We start from the raw sequence: 27927 nt of genomic DNA, 5'->3' as shown, positions 1-27927 counted from the left end.
ATAGTAGTTGAAATTGGCATTTTAGTTGTTGCTAATGTAATCCCTGTATTTTTATAAATTGCTCAATTAATGCTGGAATGACAAAAAAAATTTATGTAAACTCTATGTCCAGTTCAGCCAATAGTTGAGTTATAATTTACAGTTTTTAAAAAAAACCACCATCAAGATAGGATCCAAGATGGACAGTTAGGAGCAGCTCTGGATTGCAGCTCCCAGCAAGAGCACAGAGGGTGAGTGGACGCCACATTTCCAGATTGATTTTTATTGCCCACAGACCAGGAGATTCCCCGGCAGAGGAGCCCCATGAGCTTGAATATTTTGGCTCGTGGGGTGGGTCTCCGCTCAAAATACTCACATGGGTCCTGGCGCCATTTCAGCTGGCGACTGTAGGGCCTGGGATAGAGTCACCCATTCAGCTGATAAAAAGGACTGAAACAGGGAGCCAGGACAGGAGATTCCTGGTCAAAAAAGCACCACAAATCTCCATGGGGCTGTTTCAGCCAGCGCAGTGGGTTGCCGTGTGGGAAATCACACAAATCAGGGCGCCTTTTCAACTGGTGACTGGAAAGCCTGGGAGACACAGTTGCCCATTCAACTGATAAAAAGGGGGCTGAAATAGAGCCAGGCTAGGAGATTCCTGGGCAGAAAAGCACCACAAGTCCCCAGTGCAGCTGTTTCATTCACACAAAATCTCACACAAATCCAGGCACCTTTTCAACCAGTGACTGGAATGCCTAGGAGACAGATCGCCCATTCAGCTGAAGAGAAAAGGGGTCTGAGGCAGGGAGCCAGGTGATCAGGCTTGGCTGGTCCCACCCCCACAAATCTGAAATCTTTGTTTCAGATTGCACAAAGACAAGCAATCTGAAACGCTCTGGATTGAGAATTTCACAGGAAGCACAGCTAAACCCAGGAAGGTCCAGCTCTTCCTGGGGGAGGTGTGTCCGCCATTACTGAGGCACTCCACCACTACTGAGGTAGTCTACTATTGCTGAGGCAATCCAGAGAGAGTATGCCATTACAGAGGTGGGCTGCCATGGCCGAGGCAGCTCTAACTACACCCATATGAACAAGACTGCAGGGAAGTTCACACGGCAGCTGGGTGGAGCCCACAACAGCTCAGCAAAGCCTCTGCAGGCAGACAGTGACTAGATTGCCTCCTCGCTGGGCAGGACAGACCTGATAAAAAGGCAGCAGCGTGACAGAAACTTATAAATAAAGCTCCACCTTCCTGGGACAGAGAACCTGGGGAAGAAAAAGGCACTTATGAGTTCTGCTGCAGCAGATTTAAACATACCTGCCCAGCAGCTTTCAATGGAAAAAAGGAGCTCACAGCTCAGCACTTGAGCTCCGATAAAGGACAGACTGTCTCCTCAAGCAACTCCCTGACCTCTGTATATCCAAAGAGTCACCTCATAAAGGGGAGCTCAGACTGACATTTGGCGGGTCTATTTCTGGGACAAACATAGCAGAAGAAGAACCTGGCAGCAACCCTTACAGTTCTGCAGCCACTGCAGGTGATCCCAAAGCAAGCAGGGCCTGGAGTGAACCTCCAGCAGTCCTACAGCAGAGGGGCCTGAGTGTTAGAAGGAAAACTAAGAAACAGAAGGAAATACTTCATCAACAAACTGGACATCCACTCAGAGACCCCATCTGAAAGTCACCAACTACAAAGACGACAGGTAAATAAATCCACAAAGATGGGAAGAAATCAGTGCAAAAAGGATGAAAACACCCAAAACCAGAACAGCTCTCCTCCTACAAGGGATCACACCTCCTCACCAGCAAGGGAACAAGGCTGGATGAGAATGAGTCTGAGGAATTCACAGAAAGAGACGTCAGAAGGTGGTTAATAACAAACTTCTCTGAGCTAAAAGATCATGTTCTAACACAAGGCAAAGAAATTAAGAACGTTGAAAAATGGTTTGATAAAATGCTAATGAGAATACACGGCTTAGAGAGGAATATAAATGAATTGATGGAGCTGAAAAAAACAACACGAGAACTTCACGAAGCATATACAAGTTTCAATAGCCAAATTGAACAAGCAGATGAAAGGATATCAGAGTTTGAAGATCAACTCAATGAAATAAAATAAGAAGGCAAGATTAGAGAAGAAAGAGTAAAAAGAAATAAACAAAGCTTCCAAGAAATATGGGACTATGTGAAAAGACCTAATCTACGTTTCATAGGTGTCCTGAATGTGATGGAGAGAATGAATCCAAGCTGGAAAACACTTCAGGATATTATCCAGGAGAACTTCCCCAGCCTAGCAAGGCAGGCCAATATTCAAGTCCAGGAAATACAGAGAACACCACAAAGATATTCCTCAAGAAGAGCAACCCCAAGGCACATAATTGTCAGATTCACCAGGGTTGAAATGAAGGAGCAAATGCTAAGGGCAGCCAGAGAGAAAGGTCGGGTTACCCACAAAGGGAAGCCCATGAGACTCACAGCAGCTCTCTCAGCAGAAACCCTACAAGTCAGAAGAGAGTGGGGGCCAATACTCAACATCCTTAAAGAAAAGAACTTTCAACCCAGAATTTCATATCCAGCCAAACTAAGCTTCATCAGTGAAGGAGAAATAAAATCCTTTATGAACAAGCAATTGCTCAGAGATTTCGTGACCACCAGGCCTGCTTTACAAGAGCTCCTGAAAGAAACACTAAACATAGAAAGGAATGACCAGCACCAGTCACTCCAAAAACACACGAAATGGTAAAGAGCATCGAAGCAATGAAGAAACTGCATCAACTAATGGGCAAAACAACTAGCTAGCATCAAATGTCAGGATCAAATTCACGTCCCTTATCATTGCTTGATAAATTGCCTTTGTTCTGCACTTGCAAGCCTGCTTTTGCGCCACTGTATACTTCGTGTATAAAAAGTCAAGACCTGTCTTTGTTCAGGGCTCTGGTTTTCTATGCTGCCGAGCTGGTGCACCTAAATAACATCCTTCCGTTTCACTCATTGGTCTCTCTGTCTCCTGAATTCCCACAACAAACATACCACCTGAATATAGTTTTTAAAAATTTTCCTTCTTTGGCCCTTTGCCTCACAATTTTCCTAGTCCCAGTTATAAATAATTTCATAGTTGAACCACTGTTCACTATCAGAGTCTCTTCAGTGGCCTTCCAGAACCTAATAGTGTGCATCCTCCTACCCCAACCACCATCCCTGCCTTCCTCTGTCCTGTATGCTGCACTAAGTTATCTTTATAAAATATGACTCTGGTTTCATCAAACTCTTTATATAGTTCCTGAGTCCTTCAGTGACATTTCTCCAAAATAATTAGTCCACCATCTGCATTGCTTAACTTCATCTATAAGGCTTTATCATTAGTCCATAACCTGAATTCCTCAACTTGATCTATAACGCTTTTGGAGATTTGCTGTCTCGGACTTTTAATTCTTGGGAAGGCCCATGCACTGTCTTGGACTTTGAATTTATGCCTTCCTTTCCTTTTCTCTCCTCACTGTCTTTCTATCCTCCCTCCCTATCCTGTTTACTTGCACGACTCTAACAGTTTCTTCAGTTCTCAGTTCGGATTCTTCTCTTCAAGCATCACACTGGGATAAAGACCTTACTCATCACACTCCCTGTGTAGCACCTGGCTGATGGTTATTTAAAACAAAAATTAATAGAAGACATGCTGAACTATTATGTAGACAATGTTGATAATCTGGGGCCAACAGCCAGATGTTATATACCATCAGCAGGTCTTCCCTGAGTTATAAACTTGCAAGAAAATGAAAACTACTTAGAATAATATTGTGATACCCTGCTTTTGGCCAGCTAAAACTAACTCTCCCTTTCCCAGACTGAAAGCTGTTCAGGCTTTATGTTAGCTTCTTGAGCTGGACAGACTCCATCTTGTCTTCTTCATTTCAGTAATTTTCTCCCCATTTAGTATGTAACTATAGTATAAAGCAAGGTCAAGCTGACACTGGGCACCCGAGAATGCCTTTGTTCATAAGAGGCTGAGTTAAGTGGTATCAACAGAGGCTAGAAATGCAGGTGCAGTGAGTGCCCAGAGCCCTATTAACTGTAAGTCGTATGTCTTTCATGACAGCTGTTCTCCTCACACCTGGCACTGTTTTATTTCTTATGTATCAGTTTTTCTTTTAACTTTTTGCTTACTCTGCTTTTGTAAAAACTTTCTTTCAACTAGGTTCCCCACTTCCTGTTAAAACTAGTGTATAAAAGACCACCTAACTTTTTCTTCGGGGCAGAAGGATTTTGAGCATTAGCCACTCTCAATTGCCGGATTAATAAAAAACTCATAAATCAATTTCAGAGTGTGGAGCATTCCTTAACTCACTCGGGTACAACAATATTATCTATAATAATCTCAGAACAGGCACTGATTGAGGATATAAAATTTACAAAATTATACAGTAAAAAAAAGTATTGAATTTGGATTCAGGAAGCTAAGGTTCCAATGCTTTAGACTCATAGCATCGCATGTAGTTTATGTAGTTTTTATTCTCAGCAAAATAATTTTGAGGTGTTAATTTTGTATCAGTCTGTTGTATTTTCCATGCAAGCACTCAGTCTGTTCAAATGTCCTGCCTCAGGGACTTGGACACCTGTTAAGGGCAATGTCTGCTGGATGTCTTTGTAACTGTTGCTAAAGCTTTAGGACAGGAAAGAAAGTAAACTCGGTTGGGTGCAGTGGCTCAGGCCTGTAATCCCAGTACTTTGGGAGGGGGAGGTGGGTGGATTATGAGGTCAGGAGTTCAAGACCAGCCTGAGCAACATGGAGAAACCCCGTCTCTACTCAAATACAAAAATTAGCTTGGCTTGGTGGTACGCAGCTGTAATCCCAGCTACTCAGGAGGCTGCGGCAGGAGAGTCACTTGAACCCAGGAGGCAGAGTTTGCAGTGAGCTGAGATTGTGCCACTGCACTCCAGCCTGGGCAAAGAAGGAAGACTCCATCTCAAAAAAATAAAATAAAATAAAAAGAAAAGAATGTAAACTCTATTTGGCAATAAGAGAGAGAGAAGAGAGTGTCTACAATCACAAATGGAAGGAAAAGGAATAGATTTGCAGAGACAGGATAGAGCTTGGCTTGTCCATTAAGTGTCAGGGGAATGGCAAAGGTGTAGAAACTGCAGAGGCAGGGTAACTCAGGGAGACTCCCTGAGTGGGCAGGAGCTCCCATCTTACCAAATAGTCTTGTCATTTAGCACAGCAGGCAGTCTTCTGAGCCAATGGACTTGAGAGACTTACAAGACTCTGTCAGCTGGAACCCAGGGCACAATTTCCAGAGTATGGATAATAGAACTAAAGGAGCTTTCTATAATTTATTACTCTGCATGAGATGTCATACTTTTTTCTTTTTTTTTTTTTTTTGAGACAGAGTCTCACTCTGTCACCCAGGCTTGACTGCAATGGCAAGATCTCGGTTCACTGCAACTTCTGCCTCCCAGTTTCAAGCGATTTCCCTGCTTCAGCCTCCTAAATAGCTGGGATTACAGGTGTGTACCACCATGTCCAGCTAATTTTTGTATTTTTAGTAGAGACAGGGTTTCACCATGTTGGTCAGGCTGGTCTCAAACTCCTTACCTTGTAATCCCCTGCCTCAGCCTTCCAAAATGGTGGGATTACAGGCCTGAGCCACCGTGCCTGACAGAGACATCATACTTTTGCTAGAGTCCTGGTTATGCTGTGAAAAGAGAAAACATGAACTATAGCTGACCTTCCTACCTGGTGGATGGGGATTAGGTATCCATATAATTTATTTTAGGCCAGAATATATATCTCCTGCATTTCAGAATCTGAGCTAATAGTCAAATTATTTATATATTTTTAAATTTTATCAGCCATAAATTCAGAGTATGAAAAGCTTCTATAAATTCCCAAGCAGACTTGTGAGAATTTACTAGCGTGTAGAACAGAAATTTGCAGTGAGAAATCCCTTCAACAAACAAGGTAATAGTTCTCTAACCAAAGAAGTGAAAGATCTAAGGAGAACTGCAAAACATTGATGAAAGAAATGTAGATGGCACAGACAAACAGGAAAATATCACATGCTCATGGATCAGAAGAATTAATATCATTACAATGACCATACTGTACAAAGCAATTTCAGATCAACCATAATTCCTATTAAAATACCAACATCATTTTTCATAGAATTAGAATAAGCAATCCTAATATTCATATGGGACCAAAAAGAGACCAAATATCCAAAGCAATCCTAAGCCAAAAGCACAAAACTGGAGGCATCACATTACCTGACTTCAAATTATACAAGGCTGTAGGGGCAGACCCCATGGGAGACCCTGCAAGGGCCGAGGCAAGGGTCTGAAGCCACAGCCTGTTCCCGTATGAATATAGAACTAGAAAAGAATTATTTTGTTACATAGTTATTCCTATAATCATAAATAATCACAGTTATTCATATGTAATCACAGAAATATATATATACCCAATATAACCTTTTAATTTTACTGATGATTATCAGGTTCTGAAGTATGGAACTGAGGTGACATTGTGAACAAAGTGATCCTAAGGCAAGATACTCTAAGCCCTCTGTCACGCCCAAATAAGGGCTGCTGGAGGCCGCCTCGGCCCAGCGCTGGGAAGCGCCCGCTGTTTAGCCAGCTAGGGAAGGAAACATCCTAGATGTCCCAGACGTCTCCTTCCTTGGGAGAGTTAGGAGAAAACTCCGCTCCTCCAGGCTCTTGCGGTAGGCCTGACAGCTGTCAGAGAGGCCCGCAGACATATGGGGGCTTAACTGTCTCCATGTGATGCTGTGCTTCAGCGGTCACATTCCATGTCTACTTTCAAGTTCCACTTCTGCACCTGGTTCCTCTTTTTCTTAGAAGAGAAGAATTAGTCACAGTAACATAAATCTTAGTGACCTTGTGATTTCTTGACAAGTATGAGAAAAGTGTTGATGCAGGGGGTTTTCTCCTCACCTTGGCTACTTGAAAGACCTGGGTCCCTATCTCCAAGTCATATGGTTTACCTGACCCTATCACTGACCACCATTACCTCACCCTACTCACCCTGCCCCCTGCTTTGTACTCGGTAAAAGTCAGAGCCTCCAGGCACTCAGGGCCACGGCTGGACTCCGTGCTTTGGTTGGTAGTGGACCTCGGGGCCCAAACTCTGTTTTCTCTTTCTCAGTGTCTTGTGTCTTTTATTTCCACAGTTTCTCATCTCTGCACCAGTAGAGAGGGACTCACAGGACCCTGTAGGGTTGGACCTACACAAGGCTATAGTAACCACGACAGTGTGGTACTGGCGTAAAAGCAGATACATAGATCAATGGAACAGAATAGAGAACCGAGAAACACAGCCACGTATCTACAGCCAGCTGATCTTTGGCAAAATCAGCAAGAATATACACTGGGGAAAGGAAATTCTTTTCAGTAAGCAGTGCTGTGAAAATTAGCCACATGTGAAAGTATGAAAACAGATCCAAATCTCTCACCGTATACAAAATCAACACAAAATGGATTAAAGACTTAAGTGTAAGACCTAAACATATAAAAATGCTAGAAGAAACCCTAGAAAAAGCCTGATGAAGACTCAATAGGCAAAGATTCATGACTAAGACTATAAAAGCTTAAGCAACAAAAAACAGTGATGAATAAATGGGATTTGGACATAGAATGTGAGGCAATAAACAATGCAGACTCAGAAGGTCGGTGCATGGTATGCATATGGTGTTTGTGGAGGTGGATATTACAAAACTCAGGTGGTGGATATACCAAAACTCAGACTTCACCACTAGTAACATATCCATGTGACAAAAATTGAGCTTATACTCCATAAATGTATACAAAAAAGTAGGAAATCATTAAAATCTCTACTTTCTGCCTTAACTATTACAAAAATAGGGTGAGGCAGTTGTAAAAGATTTATTGCACTGATATGAATTCCTAGCCTAATTTTTTTTTTCCACTTTTACCTCAATAATAGTTAGAAGTAAAGCAAAGTGCCTAGAATGCTTCTTTTTAATGAATCCCAGAGGATAGGTGAATAACATTTTTACAGCAAATTTAGCATTTCAAGTTCCACTTTAGTCATACTTTCCAAAGTTTGATTCAGACGGTGAAAGAGCCAAGAAAAAGGGGCTGGTGAGAACTAAAATTAGATTTCCGTTTATATGTTAATTTATTTAAATTTTCTGCTGATTTGAAAATCAGAATTTTCTTACATTTTAATCACTATAAATTATAAAAGTGAAGTGCAGACATTCTCCTGAAGGTAATGAATGGTCTAAAATATTGTAACAAAATGTGCAACAGGTGAAAGCCAACATTTCTTTTATGATAATTAACTTGGAAGTCATAATCCAAATTATTTACATTCAATATTTTGCCTGTATTTTTAATACATTTCCATTAGAAATGTGGCATTATATTCAGTCTGTTTTTAATATTAATTACTATTAGCATTAAATTGATCTGCTATATTATTCTGACCAAATATTTTTGAGCATATCAAATAAAATTCAAGAGATATTAAATAAAACAATATATCGCTATGTACTAGTTTCTATTTTTGTTAAAATCACTAATGTAGCATCCTTTTGTTTAGGAAAGTGAGATAATTAACAGTGTACAGTTCCCAGATAGACTATGAAGACACTTATTGTCTCAACAGACAAAGTAAAAGTCACTGTAATAATTAACTGCTATTTTCTCATATGACATATTACTTATTTCCTAAGAAATTAGTACATTTCACATTAAACCTATTAGTGCATACAAATTTTTTCTGAACAATTCAGTTAAAGCACAAACTAATTAAAAATCCAAAGCAAAATCTTTATTACCAGTATTATACAGTTTGATTTTTTTCTAACGTCCTTACTATTATTCCATAATACACTTCCTCATGAGGTAATTAGCATAAGTTGTATATTGATAAAATCAAACAAACATGAAGGATATTTTATTTGTTTATTTCATGTACACATTTGGAATTTCTTTCAATGACTAAATACTTGGAAATTCAAGGATTGCTTTAAAAATACCTTAAATGTTTGCTTTTAATTTAAAATAATAAAAATAAGGTTCATTTTCACTTGTATTCAATAAATACAAAAAAGTTTTAATGCTATATTATTAAAATGTCTGTCATGCCTGAGAAATAAAAGTAAAATCCTAATGACTAACATAAAATAGAACAGACTCCCTATTGGCCAAGGGGACCCCAGATAAACCTTGAAAACTGAGTTCCCAAACGTGACAGGAATGGGATGGGTGGTGGACATACCTCTTTATGCCCTCATCCCTTGCTAACTGCCATGAGGCTTTCTCTCCTAAGAGTTAAGAAACAGAAACAAGCCCTTGGAAAGACTTGTTCCACTGCTCATTTATGCAACAACTGACTAATATTTCTTCCTGATAAGTGACCACTGACCATGGATTGGTTCTGGTGGTTTACAGAGGCTGCACACAGTATTTACCTGTTTCACCTTTTGACATATGGGCCTAGTTTTAATGCATTTAAGTGTAAGTATCCACCCAAAGCTAACATGGGATGGATGTAATATGCATGTTTGTTTACTATGCATGTACACACTTCTCCATGAATATTCATAACAGTTCCTATAACTGCTGAATATGTATACTTGGCCAATCTGTTCAGCCTAAGTTCCAGTCTCATTCTTCCCCCATTTAAAGTGCCTGTTTCTGGTTTCTGCCAGAGGCTACACTTTCCAGCCTGTGGAATAGCCAACCAGCAGGGTGCAACTCTTTATACAAAATAAAGCTCTCCACTCCAGATTTATAAACCTCATGATTTTAGCTAGCAATCCAATGTCTGTGTTTAAAAAATAACCCTAAATATTTCTTTCTTGAAGTTAACTGAAGTTAGTATGTTTCAGAGGAATAAAAGAACACATAATGAATTTAAATGATAAAATAACACCCTTTAGGAATGCATCTCAAACTCCTATATATTCAGAGAAACAAAGATATTCATATATGAATAATGTGTTCAGTACTTGATGCTTTGTCTAATATCTAGAGAAAAAGAACCCTTATTTTAACTGTTAATTGACCAATGTTGATTAATAAACATTTTGATCTAATGATGCAAACATTTACATTTTAAAGCCAGGAAACTGTTGAATAGTAACTTTAAAATATGTATGTACATTTTTGTATATATAACGAAATAATTATTTAAAATCTAGAACTCTGGATGGCTCAAAGGCCTGGATGTGACTTCTTTAAGATCAAAGAAATAATTAAATTTTTAAAAAAATTCTCTACTCCATACCAACTGTATAATAAAAAAGGCAAGATTCAATCTATATGTACATTTGAAAAATAAAAGAAATAGGGATACTAAAGAGTCCTATGTCTGTAGTGATTTGGAAATAGCATTAGGCCCACTGGGTGAATGTTTCCTTCTGGGACTGGGGAAAGTTCCTCCACTGGTATCTGTCTCAGCAACCTAAACATTGTCTTCAAAATTTAAACAAATTACTTGTAGTAAAATATATATACTGTAAAATTTACCATCTTAACGATTTTTAAGAATACAGCTCTACCGTGTATAGTGGCTCATGCCTATAATCCCAGCACTTTGGGAGGCGGAGGCATGCAGATCATGAGGTTGGAAGATTGAGACCAACCTGGCCAACATGGTGAAAGCCCATCTCTACCGAAATACAAAAAATTAACTGGGCATGGTAGAGTGCACGTGTAGCCCCAGCTACTTGTGAGGCTGAAGCAGGGGAATTGCTTGAACCTGGGAGACGGAGGTTGCAGTGAGCCAAGATTACGACCTTACACTCCAGCCTAGTGACAGAGCAAGACTCTATCTCAAAAAACAAACAAACAAACAAAGAATACAGCTCATTAATGTTAAATATGTTTTCATGTTGTTGTGCAACAGAGCTCAAGAGCTTTTCCTTCTTGCAAAACAAAAACTCTGTACCTGTTAAATAATAACTCTCCACCTCTTTCTTCCTCGGTACATTACAACTACTATTCTGCTTTCTGTTTTTATGAATTTAACTACTCCAGATACATCATATAGGTGTAGTGGGTTCCTACAGTATTTGTGTGACTTGCTTATTTCATTTAGCAAAATATACTCAAATTATATCCATGATGTAGCATGTGACAGGATGTGGGTTCCTCATAAGGATGAATCGTATTATATTGTATGGATAAACTACAATTTTTTAATACATGTATCCTTTCTTGGATATTTTTGTTGCTTTTACCTCTTGGCTATTGTGAATAATGCTACTGTGAACGTGTTTACAACAATCTTTTCAAGACCCTGCTTTCAGTTCTTTTGTTTATATTCAGAAATGGACTTACTAGATTATATAGCAATGCCATTCTATTTTTTAAAGTTACTGAAATACTGTTTTGCATAGTGACTGTACCATTTTGCATTCCCATCAACAGTACAATGCACAAGAATCCAATGTATCTTCATCTTCACCAACACCTGTTTTTCTTCTGTTTTATTTTTTAATGGTAGCCATCCTAATGGGTGTAAGATGGTATTTCATTGTAGTTTTGGTTTGTATTACCCTGATGATTAGTGATGTAGGGCATATTTTTGTATGCTTATTTACACTTTGTATATCTGCTTTGGAAAAAAACATGTCTATCTAAGTCATACATTCATTTTTAACTAGGCTATTTCGTGGTTGTTGTTGACTTGTAAGAATTCTTTACATGTTCTAGGTATTAGCGCCTTATCAGATATTTGATTGGGAAAGATTTTCGCCCATTTCAATAGTTTGCCTGTTCACTTTGATGATGTCTTTCGATCCACAGAAGTTTATAATTTTGACGTAGTCCAATTTATCTATTTTTTCTTTTGTTGCCTTTGCTTTTGGCGTCAAATCCAAGAAATTATTGCAAAATTCAGTATCATGAAACTTTTCTCCTGTTGTCTTCTAAGAGTTTTATAGTTTTAGGGCTTACATTTAAGTCTTTGATATATTTTGAGTTAATTTTTATATATGGTATAAAGTATGAGTTCAGCTTCATTCTTTTGCAATGGATCTCCAGTTTTCTCAAAACCATTTGTTAAAAAGATTGTCCTTTTTCCCATTGAATAGTCTTGGCACCCTCATTGAAAGTCATTTGACCATCTATGTGATGGTGTATTTCTGGACTCTTCATTCTAGTCCGCTGGCCTGTGTCTGTCATTATGCCAATACCACACTGTCTGATTACTGCAGATTGGTGATAATTTTTGAAATTAGGAAAAGTAAAACCTTCAATTTTTTTCTCTTTCAAATTGTTTCAGTTATGTGGAGTTTTTAATTTTTTTAAACATGGAATTCTATATCTAGAATAATCATCAATCAATATGAACATTGAAAAATACATTTTTGGGGGGTAAAACTTTAAAACGTATCTTTTATATGTGCCTTCTCAGGAAGCTACTGGAAAATTTATCTAACCAAAATATGGGAGTAGATCAGAAAGGATAACACGGGGTCCAGATATCACAGGATCTAACAGATGATACAGGGAAAGGGAAGCCCAGGATGGTGACCAGGAGGAGATCAAGGATGAAACAGTAGGTTTAGAAGATAATCAGATCAAATTGGCATGGGAGGCCCCAGTAAGGAAAATGGTAGGAAAAAATAATTTATCAGACAGGATAGATATTTTAAAGTTGTTTTTATTGGCAATTAATAGTTATTGGAATGGATATGTGAAGACTTAGCCAGAGATGTAAAGAAAACCACACAAATTAAAAACACAAGTTGTTCTTATTAACCCCAAGTCAAACATAAAGGTTCGTAAACAAAGAATATCTTATTAAAACTGTTGGATCAACTTAAAAAAATTAAATAAGTACAATAATGGGAAAGTATAATTAAAGTAGACATGTTGAGAAAATGGGAAGAAAGGACATAAGAGATAAAATTCTCAACTTCAATAATAGGAAGTTAATAGGTGATAATATAAATCAATGAATAAGATAGAAGTACTCACTATTTTTTGTTAAATATAGAAAGAAATTGCAGTAGCAATAAAGAGAAGAGTGTCACCTATGGCAAACTGAGAAAGAGAGAAAGTGGTATTAAGTTATATGTTTTAGTGATATTAATCTACTCTTCTTTGTATTTTAATTATGTACATATATCCCATTTACAATTAGAAAAGCTTAACATATTCTGGATTTGCATTTCTATAATGAAATATGTTAAAAATTAATGAAGGCTGTTAAAAGCACCATGCATAAATAGGGTTTAATAAAACCACGGCCTTCTAGGGTAGAATTCCATTTTTTTCACTTTCAGAAAATAAGAGATTACCAAAGAAACAAACCAAATACCATACTGACTTTGCTCTAGGCAGGTGCAGCCATACAGAGCAAACATTAACATATGTCAGGGTGGAAAATTATGCAAACTGACTTTGCTGAATTAATTGTTCATAATGTTATTATGAACAAAAAAGTTAACAATTTTTGACTTTTCATTTCCCCTCCAAGGTTGAATTATGTGAAACAAAGGGTGCTTACCTACTGACTCTAGATTATTCCACTGTTTGTTTTTCATTTACTGGTTATAATTTTTTCCCTAATATTCAGGAAAAAATCAGGTAAAACAATTTTTGGGGCGGCCAAGTGTCACTAAGGTTGAACTTGCTTCCATAACAACAGATCCAGTATTAGGAAAGCTCCTGGGCACAAGCAAAACAGCAGCAACATATTAAATGGGATCCTGCAGGCAGAATGTCATGGAAACTTCCACTTTTGCAGAGCATCTTTTTTTCTTTTGCATTGTTTTATTTTCAAGCCTTAGAAATTATGAATCTACGTTCTTCTTCCACTCCTCACTGAGCATAAAATATTGCACCTTTTACTTTGTGTAAATGCCTGAGGAAGAATAGTGAGCAATAGCCACCAGGTAAAGAAAATAAAGTTTAAAGGAAAGATGACTAAGTAGTATCAACATATAAGAGGTAGACAAAAAGGTGTCAAAATGGAGACTCAGAGTGAGCAAAAGAAAAATCCAAGTATGTTAATGTAAGGAAAAGGAGCATTTCAAAATATAATGGTCAAAACTTTTAAACCCAGCTGAACTCAATTAAGATGAGGATATTAATAGTCCATTAAACTAATAAAATAGTCTATTAAATTAATAAAATGGTATGTTTTTAAAAATAAACAATCTATATTTTAAATACATTTTACTATCTAAATTAATCAATAAGGTGAATGGTACCAATTGAAGTATACTATATAATAATATCTTACCACCTGAATAAAAAGGCTCTATAGTCTCTAAAAAAACCCTACAATTCATTTTGTTTCAAAATCATTAGTGTAACACAGGCAAATACCTAGTTGGTAGTGTGATTGAAAAAAAAAGTTAAAGTGGCCATTGCAGCAACAATTATAGTGGTAACTTTTCATTTCCTCTTTGTCACCAGATCGTGGTGCTGGTGGCATTATACCCCTCCAGTACAAGAAAACTTCAGTTCATGTAGGTTGAGTGATTTTTAAAATTACGGGGTTAGCAACATGGCATCATATCATTTAAAAATGTAAGTGTCAGGCAGCAAAATGAATTTCCAAATAATTCACTCTCTTCAAGTACTAAAAAAGCAATAGATAGTTAGATAATCCTTGGCATTGATGCAGGTCCTTATAATGCTACCAAGATCTCAGTCATGCTGGTATTATTCCGTGTCTTATTGATCTATTATCCTCTTGTCTTTATGCTGGTCACCTCGTGGTAACAGAGTGACTGCCACCACTCCAGGAAACATGTCCACATTCATGTAAGGAATATATAAAACGATTAGATGTTTCCTCTTATGAGATAATAACCTTTTCTGTGAAGACTTCACCAAGCTTAACTTTTCAGTTCAATGGCCATAACTTTCCATGGCCATGCCTAGCTGCAAGACAATCTTGGAAATGATTATCTCACTTTTTGAGGATTCGCAGTGTGATGTTAAAGAAGATGAAGTTTTAAAATATTATAACTATTGCGTTAAGCAATTAACATCTCTACCAAAGTGGAAACCATGTGAAGCAGAACTATGACTATAGCATTGTAATCTATTTTTGTGCCTGGAGGACAGAGTCTCACTGTGTTGTCCCAGCTAGGGTGCAGTGGAAAAATTGATCTGGGCTCACTGCAACATCTGCACCCTGGGTTCAAGAGGTTCTCCTGCCTCAGCCACCCAAGTAGCTAGAATTACAGATGTGAACCACCACACATGGGTAATTTTTGTATTTTTAGTGGAGGTGAGGTTTCACCATGTTGCCCAGGCTGGTCTTCAACTTTTGACCTGAAGTGATCTCCTGCGTCAGTCTCCCAAAGGGCTGGGATTACAGGCGTGAGCCACCATGCCCAGCCAGTGATCTTAACTAGGGTCTCTTCCTTCTGTCTTCTCTGTTGTCTACTAATATAGAAAGCCTTTTAATTGTAAGTAATTATAATTGTTAAAAGCTAACGTGTATTGAGCATGTATTAGATGCCAACCTTAGTGCTTTACATGTATTAATGGATTGGATTCCATATAAACCCCTAAGGTAGGTACTATCATTATTTCTATTTTTCATTCTTAGAAACTGAAATGCAGGTGTTAAGTGACTTTCTCAAGTTCACCCAATTAACAAGTGAATGAACCAGAATTCAAGCTGGGTAGTCCAGCTACAAAGTACATGCTCTTAACAAATGTTCTACAATGTGATTTTATCTGGTAAGAATATTTACCCACATGACACCACAGAGTTAAGATTTCAGTGTATATCAAAGAAATGATTCATTAATCTGTTATCTGATTTCATTTAATATACCTTCTTATTGTCAAAACATCCACATTTGTTTTGTCCCTAGGTTTATAGGTCAGGACTTACCTCTAACTCTCCAAAGGTAGAGAAAAAAGAAATGCAGAAAATATAGCCTCTAGTCTAACTAGATTTCTTAGTTTAATAGATCTGTTCTGGGAAAATGTCATAACCAGGTCTTTTGCACACTTTCCAGGAAGAAATAATTCAATCAATACTTTAATTAGCTTGTGGAAAAATGCCATAGGACATCCAGGTAATCTCAATTTTACTATGGTTTTTACACAAATGTAAAAGATTCAACGTTATTATTTCTAGCCTCTTTTACTGAAAAATGGCACCAGGCCTCATTTCAAAACCTTTGATCTGACATGAAAATGTAAGGCATTAAGATTTCTGCCTCGAAAAAGTAATTCACTTTTATTCTTGAGGAAGAATAATGACTATGAATTCTGAAAATTCTTAAGAAACAATCTCTTGCAAATGACAATAAACAAAAGTCCATGAATCTGTAGCTACCCTTGTATTATTTCCTTTCATCTTTCAAGCAAGGCCATCTCAGACACATTATTATTTTTGAGCCTCTTTCAATCATTTTGTTCTCTATGAGGGCTTGGAGGAAAAAGATCAAACACTCTGATGCTCTGGGATGGGTAGAGAGAAAGATATGAACAACCACTTATCAACTATCTTTGTCTTAACTTATGCTTAGATAACGAACATGGACTTTGAAGTCAAATGGATGCTCTAAGGATTGTCTGACTCCAGATGTTTGCTGTGGGCAATTTACTTAAATTCTTCAAGTTTTAATTTTTTTTAAAGCTATCAGATAGAGGTAACTGTAACTACCTTAGCAACTTGTTGTTAAGTATGAAATAAAAAATATATAAATCATTTAAATAGGCATAAACTCTCAAGACAGAGGTTGTTCTATGTTTACAAGGCCTTATCCAATATTGTAAGCACTTAAAGTTTCACAGTTAGGTTTTGTCTGTCTTTTTTTAAATATTTTAGAAATTTTAGTGCAGGTTATTGTGAATTAAGTTAACACTCTCAAATTCTTCCAAGGCATCATCAAATCCATGACAGTATATATTAATATGTTTAAAAGAAACAATTTTCTACATAATGAGAAAAATAAAAAGTATAAATTGTTTCATGTATGCGTCAGGTCAGTGACAAAATTTTTTTTGTTTTCAGACCATTTTGAGTTTTGGAATTCTGGATAAAAGAAGTAGTCCTGAGTATCATCACCATGTGTACAGTCTCCTGATGCTTCTCTTGCTTCTGAAACAAGTCTGCTTAAAATGCAAATTGGACCCATCAGCTAACTGCTGAAAGGTCACCAATGCCTTCTTTTCTTTGCCCGCAGGAGAAGCTTGAGCTTCTTAAACCGTACACCTCTTCAACATCTTGTTGTCCTGCTAAGGCTCAAGCCCTTCCATCCTGCAGTTTGCCTTACAGCTCTCTGCACAGGTCACTCGCATTTCATACCTCCAGTGACTCTGCTTTGCTGTTCTTTCTTTATAATTTATTCACTTTCTCTTCCCTGTTGCAACTCCTCCTAGTTAACTCTACCTATCCGTTGAAGAAGCTCTCATTAAGATCCTCGAGGAAGTCTCTCTCTCTGACGTTCCTACCCTGCTTCTCTTTTGTGTTTCCATTGGTTCATGCGCACTAGTGTTTCTCAGCATTAATTATTATTTCTATTGTCTTGCCCCAAAAGAGACTTTAAAATTTTCTTTTTCCAACTGCCTCTCCACCAATAAAATATGAGTGCTACGGAAGTTCTGTATATCTGGTCATGCCACTGCATGCTTATTTATACAAAAAATGAGTCAGATTTGACCCACTTTCCCAACCAATTTTGGTGGTATGGCCCCCACAGAGAATGCATGATGCACACACTATTGTATCTGTGGTTTGCATAGCTACTTAGTAGGGCTTCAAGTATATATTGTATTTTTTTTAAATTTTTTGAAATGCATGGACTTTGCCTTTTTGTTCTAAGGTGCAAACAGGATTTATAATGTGTATTTTCCTTTCCTATCCATCGGCTCTTGCCTTCAATAATTATATGTGTTTGGGGACAAGAAATATAGTTTTAACAGTTTCTTAGAAAGATTTATGTTATTACATTAAAAAAAATAAAGAACAAAAGCAAAAAGTTCTTAGATATTCTGTGTTCCTAAAAAGTGTTTTAGTTCTTAATAAGCTTATGCAGCAAATGCCTCTTCCAACTTATTTGCATTGACAAATCTATCTCCCTTCTTCCCTTATCTTTTCCTTCCTTTTCTCTCATCTCCTCCCTTCTTTCTTTCTTCCATTATAGAAGAATACATGCAAATTTACCTCAGGAGGAACATACAAATAATATTACTTTCACATGCTCTTTTGACATTTCTTACATATATTGGTTTTCTCTAATTTGTGAAGCACCTTTTTTCCATTTAAAATATATATTTTGGAAGAAATTTTTTTCTTCTAGAACATAAAGTTTACAGCTATAATTTTATACACATTTATTTACAAATGAGACAGTATCAGGAAATGAAACATACTGAAGGAGATGCAGTCAATTACCACATAACATTTTGGAATACATATGCACAGACAACAGTGGTCCCATGAGATTATCATATCATATATTACTGTACCTTTTCTGTATTTGAATGTGTTTACATCCACAAACACCATCGTGTTACAGTTGCCCACAGTATTCAGTACAGTAACTTTCTGTACAGGTTTGTAACCTAGCAGCAATAGGCTATACCATATGGCCTAGGTGTGTAGTACGCCATATCATCTAGATTTGTGAACACGCTCTACTATGTTCTCACAACAAAATTGCCTAATGACACATTTTTCAGAACCTATCACTATAGCTAAGCAAAGCATGACTGTACTAATAAATAGTATCCTCATTTAAACATGATGGCCCCTATCTTCTCTAATACAGTATTTCAAAAGAGCAAACACAAATTTTACAAGTATTAAATTATGCAATAGATCATAAATAGTTAACGTACTTTGTTTATTACATTTTCCCCGTAGAGGATAATTAGTTTCTTTCCTCATGCATATCTGTGGGTTATCTGTATGTGTGTATGACTATATATGTTTGTGTGTGTGTATATATGCATATATGCATATTTATATGTAATTACACATATGTATTTCATGTGTATGCATAATATGCATACATACTTCAATATATGTATTACATAAATACATATACATATATAGACCTATATATAGGTGTGTATATATAACCTATAAATGCATATCTATGCATAGGTGTGTACATATCTGAATATATATGTGCTCAGAAGTTGGTACACATACATGCACATCACATGTATGTTTGTATAAGTATGCATGTAGGCAAAGATCAAACTATACAATGTATATGTATGCATGTTTGTATATATGTGTGTACATATCTGTGTGTGTACAAAATGCATCTTTATGTGTGTGTCTATATGTGGACATAAATACATATATGAAGAATGGATATTTCTTGAATTTCCCTATATTCCTCTAACTATAGCAGTTAATACATTTAATTACAATGGCATTTTATATTTCTAACCCCTTAAGCATCAGAATAATTTCTGATGAGGCAATGTATATATGTCAAAATAGCATTTTTATAACATGTAAAGATATTTTAACAATTGAAAGTCCATTATGACAATTTCTTATATTTGATGTTTTCATTTCATGGGATCATAGATAGAATGAAAACACTTCATATGTATCCTAGTCAAATCTTCCTGAAACATGTTGTCAAATCCTTTAAAACGTACTTCAGATTTTCTGTTTTTTTTTATCTGTGTAGCATCTATATTAGCGTAGAGAAATATTTTAAAAGAATATATTTTATTTCAATGAAATCGCAATAAATGTTAAACAATTCTTTGAATATATTAGTTATATGTTTTGTTTTGTTTATCTTGGAAAAAAGTAAATAATCCAATTATCCTGTTTTAATTCTAATGTTGAGTTTTTACCTTTAAAATAATACCTTTATACATCTATAAATAGCTCTCTATCTAGAGATTATCTATCTACCTACCTACCTACCTATCTATCATATACCTACCTATCAAGAAAGTATAGGCCTCATAGCAGCATAGCTAGTTTAACTGTCTTTGGTAGGATTCCAAGCACCATATGAGTAACTGAACCTTGTCCTATTCCCACAGCTCGGAGTCTAGGAAAGTGCTTGCCCCAGGCTCTGTCAGGGCAGAAAGCTGTAGGTGATAAATGAGATTGTGTGCATGCCTACACGCACTGTCTGGTACAGTCTGTAGTCATCATGTGTATTGAACAAGCCAAGATTGATGAGACATACCTGGCTTAGGTCCCCAGCACACATACACACTAGCTTATGTTGAAAAACCAATCTGCTTTATGAATATACGACTGTGCTAAAAAAGGACTGCATTGTTTCTTGAATCTTAGTTTCCAGAAAGGTCTATGAAATGTTTTAAGAAAAGAATTGGACTTAAATATGTTGAATATATTACTGGATGAAAAAATCAGAAATTGGTAGAAATAAAATGGGAGTGTTTCAATATGGATGCATTATAACCTGTAACACGGGGACACACACACACACACACACACACACACACACACACACACACGTGCGCGCGCACAGTGGATACAGAAGTAAAAGAGGAGTGGAAATCAGTAGACGCTAATATGGATAGAAAAATAATGGTGAGAGAATGTGGTAATTTATTCTTTTTTATACTTTTATAGGTGTTTAAAATCTGAAATAAGAGAAATATGTAGGCTGGGCATGGTGGCTCATGCCTATAATACCAGCACTTTGGGAGGCCAAGGAGGGCGGATTACTTGAGCTCAGGAGTTTGAGATCAGTCTGGCCAACATAGCAAAATCCGTCTCTATTAAAAATAACACAAAAAATTAGCCTGGCGCGGTGGCAGGCGACTATAATCCCAGCTACTCAGGAGGCTGAGGCAGGAGAATCTCTTGAAACCCGGAGGCGGCGGTGGCAGTGAGCCGAGATTGTGCCTCTGCACGCCTGCCTGGTTGACAGAGCGAGACTCCATCTCAAGAAAAAAAAGAAATATGTAATGCATAAAAAAAAAAAAAGACTCAGATTTGTAAAAATGTAACATTTGTTATTTTTGTTTAAACGAACTTATGTATTCCAAACATTGACTTCCTCTACAATGGAAAAGAGTCTTTCTAAATCAAGGTAACTTCCATTTTGAAGCTGTATCTTCTGGATAAACTCCGTTAACTTCCAGGCTTTTCTCCTGTGCCCTTTCCCAGGATGATGGAGGCTCTTAACTGCTTCCATATCTCCAGACATTGGAGGGAAAGGGTATGGTCTGGAACCCCTATTTGCTGTGGTCACTGCTGGAATAACTTGCCATCTGTTCTCCCAGTGTTGGTGAATTGCAGAAGTGCAGATGTCTTTCTGGCAAGCTCATTCTGTGCTGTTCATCCCGTCATTCCATATTCCTTATCCTTTAAGGGTGCCATATATTGCTTTTTACCTAAACTCTGTGCCTTATTGTGTAGGAGAATTTTTTTTTTATTCTCTCCATATTCCACAGGATTCAAGGAAGGATAGTGGACTGGACATGAATCTCAAGACATTTCTCTGCTTAGACTTGCTCTGTTGTAACATATAATCCAAAGCAGTGACTCTGTGTAGGCAACCAGACAATTTATTTTTACTGGTTAGGCTCTAGATTTAGTACCGAAACTGGCAATGGGAGAGCACCCACCAGTTGTTGCTCAGAAGAGAAAATATGTGACTACCACAGAGGGTGTGATGGGCCCTGCTGATCCCCCTTCCTAAAGGGCCACCTCTTAGTCTACTTAGGGGCTGCCATAACAAAATACCATAGACTGGTTGGCTTACAAAACAGGAATTTATTTCTCACAATTCTAGAGACTGAAGATTAAGATTGAACTGCTAGCCTATTTGGTTTCTTGGTGAGGACACTTTTCCTGTTTTGTCGAAGTTGCCTTTTCACTGTGTTCTCACATGGAAGAGAGAGAGTAAGCTGTTTCTTTCTTTTCTTACAAAGGTTCTAATTCCGTTATAAGGCCCAACCCTCCTGACTTCATCTAAACCTAATTACTTCCCAAGCATCTCTCCTCCAGAGACTTTCACATTGGGTGTCAGGGCTTCCACATGTGAGTTTTGGTAGGATGCAAGTGTACAGATTTATTTCCCCACTTGCAGAAGGTATTAGCTACAGAGAGCACTCGGCTCTCAGCCCTCCCTGGGAATTGCCTTTGTTGAAGGGAAGTGCTTTGCTCAGGTCAAAAGTCTCGGTGGAGGCAACCTGCATCCAACTACTGGTCCACCTGTGACATAAAAGCCCAATTCTCTTGCTTCAGCAAGTAAGAACGCTGAAGGATTACCTCAGTTGGCCTGCGTGAATCTTTTGCTGAGATTACACAGAAGCCCAACTTTCTGCTCTTCCCAATCCTGTTTCTTTTCCTTCTTATTCACATGTGGTGATCCCAAGAACATTCCATAATAAACCACCTGCATGCCAATCTTTCAGTCAGCGTCCCAGATAAACCAACTTGTGATAGGTTCCAAAGGATTAAATAGAATGTAGGATTTGATATATTTGGCAATAGCATAGCAGACTTATTGTGTAGTATAATTTGAAGATTTAAGAGTAAGTTCTTTTATTCAAATTGTTTTCTCACATGGAATTAATTGACACATAAATCTTTAGAATTGCATATCCAGATATTTGGATTCTGCTAGTTTTCTGATTCCTAAGAACAGATTATTAGGAAATTACCGGAAGGTAATATGACACTTAAAGACTCAACAACTGCATTTGTTGGTGTCAGCACAGTTACAGAAATGGAAAAGTAACATGTTGCTCTTCCATATCCTTTATTACTTTGCATTATAGTTCCATTTTTTCCCCAAATGCCTTTCTTTTTGTTCTTTTCTTTTCTTTTGAGACAAAGTTTCACCCTTGTTGCCCAGGCTGGAGTGCAATGGCATGGTTTCAGCACATTGCAGCCTCCACCACCCGTATTCAAGCAATTATCCTATCTCAGCCTCTTGAGTAGCTGGGATTACAGGCACGTGCCACTATACCCAGCTAATTTTTATATTTTTAGTAGAGACGAGGTTTCACCATGTTGGACAGGCTGGTCTTGAACTCCTGACCTCAGGTGATCCACCCATCTCAGCCTTTCAAAGTGCTGGTATTACAGGTGTGAGCCACCACGCCCAGCTCTCCAAATGCCTTTCAATAGCTCATTTTGTTCATCCGTTAATGTTTAGATGTAGTTTTGCTTGGAACTCATATACTTCCAGGAACAAGACTACCCATAGGAGAAAACAAATAATAAATGCTCCACTGTCTTAATTTCTTTTTGGACAAAGAAGAGAAACATGAGAGGTAGTTTGCTGATTTAAATGTCTTAAGATGTAGAGTCTTTCAAGGAGCACATGAGATGAACCCAACCTGGGGTAGTATTAGATTTTTTTTTTTTTTCATTTGTTAACCTTATTCACCGTGTTTCTTTGGCAGGTAGGAAAGAAATAGATTCTAGCTCCCTTGGTTCTAGAGATACCACTACATCAACAGATGCTTCCATGATTCTGTGAGAAAAAAATAGATTTAAACAGTTAAGTTATTCCAGAGTCCTAAAAGAACCAATGAAAATTATTGAAAATTGGGCCCCTACAGCGGTAACGCTTGTTGTTCAATAAAACTTACGCACCATTTCCTCTACAAACTCTGGATAGTCTTGTGCCTGAGCCTATGCTCTTATTGTTTCATTTACCTAGAACCCTCTCTTTCAATCTTCTTCACTCTTCATGACTGTACACAAATGATACTTCCTAGAAAAATCCTTTTTTAGTCTCATTACATTCCCTTAGAAATGTATATGTAGCTCTGTTACAGCATTTTTAAATATCAATCATATTAAACGAACAAGTCCATTTGAAGGCAGGGTCCATTTCTGATCTATGTTTGTATTTTAAACCATATTACACAACACAGAACTTAAAAAAGGCTTATTATCTGAAGCAATAAATATCACATTTTTTTAAAGCGTCATCCAAGGGCCAGCTGAATTGAAATTAACTGGAGTACTGTTAAAATAAAAATTATCCAAACCCATCTTATATATACTCAATTAAAATTTCTGGAACCAATCTTGAGGAATGTACATTTTAACAGGTATCTCAGACAACATTGTTTATGATTTGGGGATTGCTGACTCAGTTGATGAGAAGAGAGAAAGAGAAACAGAGGCAAAAAGAGATACAGAAAGAGAGACCAAGATCATAGTGTTCATTATATTTGAATTTATATTAACAGATGACTTCAGAAATGGAAAATATTAAAAAATCTCAAAATGCCATAAAAATGAAAATAACTAATTAACCTTTAAAAATATCTGTAGGGAAAGAGATAAAAATGAAATCATTTTTATATTATGGTGATAATATTTTTGCTGGTGTTAGGAAGAAGGGAATACTTGATAATAGGTAAACTAGTACTTTATGTAGTGTATTTTAATAAATGTTTTATAGCTAAAATGTTTTATAGTTATAAAAATTAAAATGTAATAATTATTTAACCTAGTTATAAATATTCTTTACTTTGTAATCAGTTTTTAATTTTCTAAAATATAGAATCAATTTACTGTATAAACTGTACCTTCAGTTGCTTCTTAAAAGTAAACTTGAGGGAATGCAAAACCAATGTAACTGTAACTTGAAGCATTAATTACCTCAGGGCAAATCTCCCAAATGCTTTGTAAAGAACCAAGAAGCTACGTGTATGCCCTAAGCATTCTTCCTCTAGCTACATGTATTCCCCAAGAGCCTTCCTCTCAGCTTGCGATGATATGATAAACTCCCTCCTTTCACTGCTCCTGCTAAGTCTTCAGAGCTCTGCTGTCCAGCTCATAACCACAGCAAGTTCTCCATAGTCCTTAATCTGGTTACACAGTAAAATTATCTGATGGAACATTTATAATCATTCCAATGCTTGGGCCTCACTCTCAGATGTTCTGGTTTAACACTCTGAAGTGAAAGCAGAACACAATTTTTCACTATTTTTTTAAGTTCTTGCAAATGATCATAAAGTGTAGCCACAAATGAGAAACAGCAGAAAAGAAATTTTAATGTGGAGAATAATATGCAAGAACTTATAAGGTTTAGTTTTTTTAATATATCAAACTTTTTTTTTTCAGTTTTGAGCTGTAAATCACAACAGTCTCTAATATACCATAAATCCTCTTATCTGGAGGACAGGAGATTAATATACCATGTTTTATTAATCTATATAACAGTTGTTATTTATGAACAAAAGAGAGGAAATTTCCTATTTTATTCTAAGATATCTGCTTTTGTATGCTATTATGATTATCAAAAGCTTCTGAATAGCAAAAGAAATAATCAGCAGAGTAAAAAGATAATGTACAGTGTTGGAGAAAATATTCACAAACTATGCATCTGACAAAAAACTAATATCCAGAATCTACAAAGAACTCAAACAGATCAGCAAGAAAAAAAAAATCCCATCAAAAAGTGGCTAGAAGACATGAACAGAAAATTATCTAAAGAAGATAAACAAATGGCAGACAAACATAAAAGAATGTTCAACATCATTAATTATTAGGGTAATGCAAATTAAAGCTACAATGACATAACACTTTACTCTTACAAGAATAGCATAATTAAAAATTAAAAATAATAGATGTTGGCATGAATGTGGTGATAAGAGAACACTTTTAGACTGTCGGTGGGAATGTAAACTAGTACAACCACTATGGAAAACAGCACAGAGATTCATTAAAGTACTAATAGTAGAACTACCATTTGAGCCAGTAATTGACTTCTGAGTACCTTCCAGAAGAAAAGAAGTAGTTATATGTAACAGACATTTAAACATGAATCTTTATAGTAGCACACTTCACAATTGCAAAAATATGGAACCAATGTAAATGCCCATCAGCCAACAAGTAGATAAAGAATATTCAGTACATATATATAATATATACATATATGCACACACACACACACATATATATTGTATTCAGTCATACATATGTCTTTGTGTGTGTGTGTGTGTGTGTGTGTGTGTGTGTGTGTATATATGATGGAATACTACTTAGTCATAAAAAGGAATGAAAATGAAATAATGGCATTCGCAGCAACCTGGATGGAGCTGGAGACCATTATTCTAAGTGAAGTAACTCAGAAATAGAAAACCAAATGTTGCATGTTCTCATTTAGAAGTGAGAGCTAAGCTATTAGGACTCAGAGGCATAAGAATGATATAATGGACTTTGGGGACACAAAATGAATGATGGGTTGGAGATGAAAGGTAAAAAGCTACATATTGGGTTCCACGTATGCTGGTCAGGTGATGGATGCACCAAAATCTCAGAAATCACTACTAAAGAATTTATTTGTGTAAACAAAAACCACCCATTCTCCAAAAACTATTGAAATAAAAGAAAATGTTAAAGCAGATTTCAAACAGCTTATAATTCTCTATGTGAGACCTGATATATATGGAAACTGGAATTCCAGAAGGAAAGAGTGGAGGACAACAGTAATTGAAGTGATGATATAGGAGGGCTTTCCAGAATTAATGAAAAACTAATTCTCACATCAATTAATGAAAAACATTGTCTCACATGGGAACACAAGCTAATCCGAAGATCGATAAAACCCTTTCTAGACCTAAACATGTTTTTGTGCAACTTCAGAATGCAAAAACAACAAATAACCTACAAAAATAACATGCTAATGAAAAATCAGGGAGTGAAGGCAGCACTCCTCAAAGCAACAGTATAAAGAGAAGAGACATTTTGCATTTGGCATCACAAATAATTGCAGGCTTAGCATCAAATAAGTCTTTCCAATGAAGATGTACTAAGTGGCTACATATCAAGTCAGTAAGATGTTTAAGAAGTGCTTTCTGTCCAGTATATTCCTGAGGCAAGGGAAGTGCATTGATTCAGAGCTAAAATGATTATAGAATTTCAGCTTTAAAGCTCCTTAAAGGGAGGAATTGTCTTGTGACTAAATCCTGAGATTGTTACACAGGGCCTGGATCTGGGGTTAGGGTGGTGGTGGTGATCAGTAAGTATTCACTGAATAAATGAATATGAACAGATGGAGTATAAATTATATGAAGAAACCTTATGTTAGGCATGATCTTATTAGGAAATCAACAGTACATATATTACTAAAGGATATCAGATAGGCTTCTCTGCATGTCTTTAGTATGTAGCAATATTCTAAAAGGTAAAGCCTTCTACTAAGTTATATATTTCAGGCTGAATGAGACAGATGAAAGACCAAATTTCCTTTTTTATTATTTTTCTTTTTCATATGCCTGTACTGAACTTCCAACATAGTAAATCTTGCACAAATGAGCACTATTAAGTTCAAGTATTTCTGCTGAAATGCCAAAGATATATTACCAAACATCTCTGCTTTCTACAAACCTACTCCTTAAATAGGAAAAAGCAGAACTGTGAAAGACCACTCAAAACCTATGGAATTTTGTAGCCGGGGCACAAACCAAAGAATCACATTCTTAATAAAAAAAATCCTGCCACAGTTAAATTGCTGTCACCATTTGCACGCAGCAACAATCAATTGTCGGCAGACTGAAGTCTTATAGTCCATGCTTCCCTCTTCAAAATGTACAAGCTTAGAGACGTTCACTCTAATAAAGACCAATTTCATGAAAGGTAAAAATCTGAGTAGGACTGCAGACTTTGCAGTCAATCATTTTTTTAAGTTTGGAGGAAACAGTGATATATTTAAAGCTATGTCATCTATACTCTTTCAGATAGCCAATGACGGCAAAGTGTAGCAATCTTTGATGCCACTACACAACCCATTTTATGAAATAAAGGAAGTTATTGCTTTAGGATTATATTTTCAAATTAAGAACTTCATACATTTCTAGACTTCATCTTTAATTTTTTGAAAGCTTGCCCAATTCACTTAAAATATAAATCTTCTAGGTAAAAACTGTGAACACACAGACATTACTTCTGCATTATGCTGATGTCATTTCCTTATTTACCAATTGCATGTGAGCTGGCAATGCTAAGGCAAACAGAACTGTAACTTTGCAGCATAGCAGAACAGAGTG

The 27927-nt window shown here is 36.7% G+C and overlaps 1 protein-coding gene across 1 annotated transcript in view; it reads right to left on the bottom strand.

Annotated features, from left to right (window-relative positions):
- Positions 1–27927, bottom strand: part of GALNTL6 (polypeptide N-acetylgalactosaminyltransferase like 6) — a 1261291-nt gene that overhangs the window by 755343 nt on the left and 478021 nt on the right. The gene's annotated exons all lie outside the window — the stretch shown is intronic.

This window comes from Sapajus apella, unplaced genomic scaffold (genome assembly GCF_009761245.1).
Source record: "Sapajus apella isolate SASKATOON/1434 unplaced genomic scaffold, GSC_monkey_1.0 scaffold39, whole genome shotgun sequence".
Taxonomy (NCBI): Eukaryota; Metazoa; Chordata; class Mammalia; order Primates; family Cebidae; genus Sapajus; species Sapajus apella.
The sequence above is the reverse complement of the archived record's forward strand: the minus strand, read 5'-3'. Positions and strand labels throughout refer to the sequence as shown.